Source organism: Condylura cristata, unplaced genomic scaffold, assembly GCF_000260355.1.
Source record: "Condylura cristata isolate star-nosed mole 26May11 unplaced genomic scaffold, ConCri1.0 scaffold00022, whole genome shotgun sequence".
In the NCBI taxonomy this organism is placed as follows: Eukaryota; Metazoa; Chordata; class Mammalia; order Eulipotyphla; family Talpidae; genus Condylura; species Condylura cristata.
The window spans coordinates 13,142,780-13,148,447 of record NW_004567123.1 but is presented as its reverse complement, the minus strand read 5'-3'; positions in this window follow the sequence as shown (position 1 = coordinate 13,148,447).

The window sequence follows — 5,668 nt, the reverse complement described above, 5'->3', positions numbered from 1 at the left end:
GGCGGTGGGGGGCGGGGGGCGGCCGGCGGGAGGGCGGGACCAGGGCGCCGGGAGGGTCTTGGTGACCGGCGCTTTATGGGGGGTGGGGGTTGGTGGCTCTGGGCGAGCAGTAAGTGAGCTGCACCGCAAACAAGATCTCTCTCACACACGCGCGCACACACGCGCGCGCACACTCTGGGTCTCCAGGCAGCGGCCGTGGCCGCATCCCGGGCAGCAGCTCCAGGCAGAGTGACAGGTAGGGGAAAGCAATTCGGGTCCCACCGGAGGATGCTCCTGTCAGTTTGTCGGCCGGAGCCCGCGGGGCTTGTTTGCTCCGGGCGGGTGCGTTCAGGACGCGCGCGCGCGCGCTCCCGGGTGCCCTGCCCGGGAGCCGGTGCAGGTGCCGGGAGCCCGGAGCCTCAGCGCGCTGGAGACTGGGGTCCCCGCCGCCTCCCACTTCTGTAATCCTTGCCGCCTGGGTTTCCTTAGACTCTGTCCAGACCTTCACCGCTGCTGGCTAGAAATAGCACGGCTCGACGTGTATACGATTTCTTTGGTTGGAAGTAGTTGGCACTGTGCAACGCATGTAATGTGTGTGCGTGTGGATCTTCCCTCTTCAGGCAAGATAAAAGAAATGATTGACCATTTCCACTTCAAACAATGCTGACAGCTTTAGCGCTCGTTTGGGGCAATGCGTTGGCCCCCTGTAAGAATATAAATGATGGAGACTAAAGATGATCTTATTTTCAGAATTTCATTAAAGTTATCTTTTCCTTAACTAATTAGGTCCTGACTATCTCGTACAATAATTCTGACTATAGACTTTGTAGTCAGTACTTGTTAAAACATGGAAATACGGAATTTCCAATTTTCAAGTGTACCTGAAGTGTAACTTTAGAATTATAACACTATCCTTCAACTTGGAGAGAATAACGCCCATTATATTTTCATAAATACACATGTATTTGAGAGCTGACCTTCTACTCTCTTGTCTTACACTTGTGATTCGACCTATTATCCTAAAACACGTGTTTGTAATTTAATTTTGACGGAAACCGTCGTGGAAGGTCAACGTTTTTTTTAAAGGTAAATGTTACCTACGGTGGACTCAACATTAAGAGAGTGTCGAAATAGCTATATAATAAATCTGTTTGGTTGACAATAATGTCATTCAGGCATAGGCAGATAGAATTGAGTTTCTCCTTTAAAGAGAAATCAGATTCATTAAGTAAACATGACCAGCAACTGGTGACTTTATAGGAAAAATCTGCTAGCAGGTTAAGAAAGTGTCTAAGGAACTGTATTCTTCAGAAAAGAAAAATGGTGTGTGTGTGTGTGTAAAATTTATTACATACTCTTCAAACCAACGTGGCCTAAGTTATAAATTCATGTAGAAGAACAAAAATCTATCCAGGCAGGCATGTGATTTAATCTCCCATTATCCTGTTATGTAATCTAGACTGCTATTTTTCATAGGACAGTCTTGCGTATTTTTCAGCTGGTGTTTTCATCTTTTGTGATCTTCTTGAACTGTAGAACTTTTAATAAATGATTGCAATCTTGGTAGAACACCTGTTTTCATAAAAAATCATTTTCATCACTTTTACTGCCAGAATTAACCTTTTGCATGTAACATAACATATCCAGGGTATTTTGTATTAAATTTCTGATAACAATTCCTCCAACTATATTATCATTTAACCATCTGAACTTAGTTTTCATTTAGCTTTGATGATATCAGTATCCAACTCTGAATTAATCACTAGTGAAAATGCTATCCTGCAAGCACTTGTCAACACAGAATTTTTTGGCATTTGATCTGTGGGTACACACATTTACATCTCTTAGGCAAATGCTACCTTTATTTTACAAATGCACATCCATTCAGAAGAGTTCTGTCCTAGAATACTCTATTTTGTGTGTGTGTGTGTGTGTGTGTGTGTGCATGGACATGTAAGTGATGTTGAAATACTTATATGTCCTGGAATCTTGAGGTGGTGTATTTTTGCCTAATGAGATGGTGAAACATGCAAGCTTAAAAAGTGGTAAGGGTTACCAAAATGCTCCTGCACGAATGTTTTAAAAATCTGAATCACCTCTTTGCAATATTTTATTTGCAGCAAAGACCTAACTAGAGCCTTTAGCCCTGCTGTTTTGTCTTTCTCAAGAACATATCCAACCTTCTTTAGTTAATATATGCTGTTGATTTTGGCAGCACTGAACAGTAATATTTGGCAATCCAAATGATCGTGTTATTTTCCTAAGATGCTATGGTACTAAATCCGTTTTGGGGGTTGACCAAGAACTGAAACGATGGCTTGCTTAGAATTCATTCTAACAGTAAAGTGGGAATCTACAAAATCAATTTCAAAAAATTTCTAGTATTCCTCACCCTTGAAGTTAAAATCCAGGTAGAAAGAAGTGAGCTCCAGAGCTGCTGTGTTGTTTCTTTTGAATTGGCATGTTAATTTGTAAAAGGATGTTATGTCAATGAAGTCAAGTCACCTTTTAGATTTTGATCTGCATTTTCAGCCCTAAAGTTTTGGATGTAGCCGGCAAACTTAAATATCAGAATTAATGAATATTTTTTGTGAGTTAGTAAAACAACACATTAGGTATGAGGTGTATTTAATATTTTTTTATTTTAAATTTTTATGTTGAGAATAAATTTTGCCTTTTTGGATCAGAGCATTTGGGTAATAGTCATCGAAGAGAAAAATGATTTATTTCTCATGTTCTTCAGCATCTCCACTGAGATGCCCTTCAGAGTGACCTCAGATGTTTTTTGGAAAGCAATAATATTCTTTAAAACTTAGAATTACTTAGCAACTAGTTCTAAATTATTGTCTTTTGTGACCACTCATAAAGTAAGCATCAAACAACAGGTTTATTAGCACTGATGACCTAGGATTTAATGAACTGTCATCATAGAATTCTGTAAAACCAGATGTTTGAGATGCAGAAGGAGGTCAAGGACTAATGAAGACATTTTCGTGATCATAGTTGGTATTTTATGTCCAGGCTGAAAATTTGTACATAGTTGATTTCCATCTCATAATACGAGTTTCTCGGCTTGTTAGTGTGTGTCAAGACAAAATATACCTTTTCAATGCTGATGGTGGGCTGCAATGACTTTCTGTAGTTTTGCTTTTAGTGGTCAAATATAAACCTTGGTGGAAAGGACACTGTTTAATTCTCATTGCTGTCTACTCCTCATTTTCTGTTTCTCTGTAGTATTCAGGAAATGAACTAACCTTGTGTAGATATTTCTTCTATTCTTCAGTATTTGTTTTTCTCTTTAATAGTTTTTCTTATGATAAAGTCTCCCTCTTTGAAGTAGAAATACTTCCTCAAGGTGTAATTCTATTTACCTAGTTTTGTGCCTTCGAATGATAGGAACGTTTTCCACATTTAAAGGCTGCGATTCTCTCACTAACCAAAGATAAAAATGGGTTTACTTTATCCCCAGTGCAAGTTGAGTTGTGTGAAATGGCATTACTGAGAAGATGTGTGAAAAGTTTGCATTGCTGTTTTCAGAATGAAGCCTGCTTTCAAAATATCACCCCAGAAAGTAATTTCACTCAATTGCAACAACCTCCCCTAGATTCCACTTTCTTAAAGTCTTGACTGTCAGCTCATGCCTTTGGATGTTTTTCATATGCTATAACACAAGTTCATGGAAGAGATAAATGACCTGCCTTCCAAATTTCAGCTCAGAAAGCTGTATGTTCAAGAGAATGAATGACCAGCTGTTTTTCTTTTCTTTTCTCTGTATGAACTCCATCTACTTTTACTTCCCCCCGTGTTTTTGGGTGGAATCAAAATAGTTTAAAGGGACATAAATCAGAAGAAGGGTTTTCTCTGAATACTTCTCTTGCTACAAGCTATAAAAGTTTCAAAAAGAAGGTTGAAAACCTGTGACCACATGATAGTATTATCTCAACCCCTTAGCTAGGAGTCTCCTTCACAGCCCTTATTCCATGTTCCTTGGTGAGCGGAGGACTGAAAATTCTGCTTTTAGCCACTGAGCCATTCTTGGGCCAGGCAAATCATTACTTTAAGATAAATTGCCCTTCTGAAAGCATTATTTTCCTCTTGAACAATTAAAGGATGTTTTTGGCTTCTGATATGAGTGAAGTAACCATTTCCTTAGAACAGGACCAAGAAAATCATTAAAGCAGCTCATCGAGAGAGAAGAGATCAGACCATTCAGTGTTCATTTGACACCTTAAGCTCTCCTTTTCCCAGAACAGGAGTTCTGTACCTTGGTCCATCCTGAAGTGGCCTGAGTTTGGGATGCCTGAGTTTGGGATTTCGTGGGTCCGTGAATATATTTGGCATGTGAATTACGCTTACTTAAGATGACAACTAAGGAAGGTATTAGTGTCAGTGCTGATGTTAGCATTTATTGCTTTGGCAAAAAAATATCACGTATGGGTGTGTTCATTTTCACTGTTTTAATGTGTATACTTCAATAAAATTGGTTTCCTTTCTACTTCAATTTACGTTTTTAAAAATATTATGCTGAGAAGGGTCCAGAATTTACCAACTGGAAAGGACGTGTGAGACCCACTGAGGTAAAGGACAATGACTCTAGAAACACTTGAGCCAGCTGATGGGTGAACCGGGGATTGCATGGTGGGTTTGCTTTTAGCTACACTGAAAAGTCACTGAGACCTTCAGTTGTTGGAATCGTGCCAGACCTGATCTCAGATCCTGATTCTGTCATGTGTTAGCTGCGTGACTCTGGGCACCCTCTCTGCCTTTCAGGTGTCCCGTCTTTATGATGAAGAGACTAAACTTTGTGAGGTCAAGAGTGCCAGACATTGCTCTGAGAATGACTCTGTATTGTGTTTCTGCTACTGCTGAGAGAACTGCTGTTAGTTACTCACCTGATCATTCTCCCACATAAGGGCAGATGCCATTGACCTGTCCACACAAAACAAGCTAAGTGAGCTCCTGTAAAATTTCTGGTAAGAGACACTTGCTTGACCCACTCCCAATACCCCTCCCTACCCAAATACAGAAAGTTGTGGTAACCTGTTTGACTCACTCTCAAGTGCCTGGTCTTCCTGTGCATTTGCCAGACTTTGAGACTGCAGTTAGACAGAGGGACCTAATATTAACTTACCCTTAGTGATCTCAAATTCTGAGACTGAGGAATTTTGAACTATAACTCAGTGATCCAGATGCTATCTTTATATATCTCCTTAGCCTGGCTTTTTGGAAACACTGTATTAAGCTATGTAGGCCTGAAAGGAGAGAGGCATCCATAAGAATAATTTGGGGATCTGGAATGAGAGGCTTCCTGGCCCCTGTTTTCCCATGTGTCTTTAGTGGAAGCATTGAACATCTCTGTTTCAATAGCAAAACAGCAGACATTTTTAGACACTTAAACTGTGCCAGGTCATTTAATCTTCCTAACAGCCTCTTTTGGTGATTACTGATAACCACTTTACATTGGGAGAAACTGAAGCTTAGAAAGGTAAATTACTCTCTTCATGTTGTTAGAGTTAGAGATGGGATTTGAACCAGGAAAGCAGACATCAGAATTCCAACTTGAGTCTATGAACTTGCCACAAAACCACAAGCTGTTGAAAGATTTGAACTGAATGCTCCTTTGGAGGTAACCTAAAGGCCTAAAGAAATAAGTTTAGATTTTTGAAAAAGACTTATTTATTTATGCATA